This window comes from Otolemur garnettii, unplaced genomic scaffold, assembly GCF_000181295.1.
Source record: "Otolemur garnettii isolate 467f Iridium unplaced genomic scaffold, OtoGar3 scaffold00147, whole genome shotgun sequence".
Classification (NCBI taxonomy): Eukaryota; Metazoa; Chordata; class Mammalia; order Primates; family Galagidae; genus Otolemur; species Otolemur garnettii.
This window is the reverse complement of record NW_003852542.1, coordinates 1,696,867-1,698,129: the sequence shown is the minus strand read 5'-3', so window position 1 is coordinate 1,698,129 and position 1,263 is coordinate 1,696,867. Positions and strand designations below refer to the sequence as shown.

Genomic DNA, 1,263 nt, shown 5'->3' with positions numbered 1-1,263 from the left:
AAAAAAAAAAAAAGATTAAATCAAAAAATTATGTTTATCAAATAATAGCCAAAGGCTTTTAACATCTGAATTTAGATGATGTTGGGTTTTCATTATACTATTTGCTATACTATGAATGTTTGTACACCACCCAAAATTCTTATCTTTAAACCTTAACCCTCAAGGTGATGGTATTATGAGGTAGGGCCAATGGGAATAATGCCCTTATAAATAGGCCCACAAGAGCTTTTTTGCCTCCCTACCACATGAGAACACAGCAAGAAGGTGCCATCCATAAAAAGCGGGGCCTTCACTAGACACCAAATCTTCAGGTGCCTTGATCTTGGACTTCCCAGTCTTCATAACTGCAGAAAATATATTTCTGTTGTAAACAAGATATTTTATATTATTTCCATTGTTTAGGTTAAATAGTTGGCCAAGAAAAATGTCTATAAAAAGAAAAAAAATAAAAATGAAGACTTTGACAACAGTCTTGAGTTTTTGTTTTTTCTAAGTATTTCCAAATCTTAATATATGTACTCAGTTTTAGGTTACTGACTTGACATCTAAAAATAAGGTAGGCTGGGAGAGGTTGAGGTTGCTGAGCTCCGCCCGAGGCACCGGGGCACTAGGGTGGTGAAGATGTCAGCTTCCTTAGTCTGGGCCACAGTCTGGGTCACTGTCCAGGCTGTGAGCAAGTGGAAGCTGCAGGCCACCCGGGTGGCCCTCACCCTGACACCTTCTGCAGTGAACAAGATAAAACAACTTCTTAAAGATAAGCCTGAACACGTAGGCGTGAAAGCTGGTGTCCGAACTAAAGGGTGTAATGGCCTTTCTTACACTCTAGAATATACAAAAACGAAAGGAGATTCTGATGAAGTTGTTGTTTAAGACGGAGTCAAAGTATTCACTGAAAAGAAAGCACAGCTTACACTTCTAAGAACAGAAATGGACTATGTGGAAGACAAATTATCCAGTGAGTTTGTGTTTAATAAACATCAAAGGAACTTGTGACTGTGGGGAAAGCTTTAATATCTGAAACATGAGGATGACTCCTTTGGCTATGAGCTCCAGCAACACTCATGGATGCCTTGGTGCTTACCGAAGAAATCATGTGACTGTCACTTGCTCAATATGTGGCTGCCTTGTAAGGAAAATAAAGTGATGCATTTTGAAAAAATAATAATAAGGTAGGCTGAGAGTGGTGGCTCATGCTTATAATCCTAGCACTCTGGGAGGCCAAGGCGGGTAGCTTGCCCTGAGCTCAGGAGTTCGAGACCAGCC

The 1,263-nt window shown here is 40.1% G+C and overlaps 1 protein-coding gene and 1 pseudogene across 3 annotated transcripts in view; one reads left to right on the top strand and one right to left on the bottom strand.

The window, feature by feature from the left end:
• Nucleotides 1-1,263, bottom strand: part of LOC100947923 (E3 ubiquitin-protein ligase RNF103) — a 112,590-nt gene that overhangs the window by 31,293 nt on the left and 80,034 nt on the right. The gene's annotated exons all lie outside the window — the stretch shown is intronic.
• LOC105887945 lies at nucleotides 622-1,018 on the top strand (annotated as a pseudogene).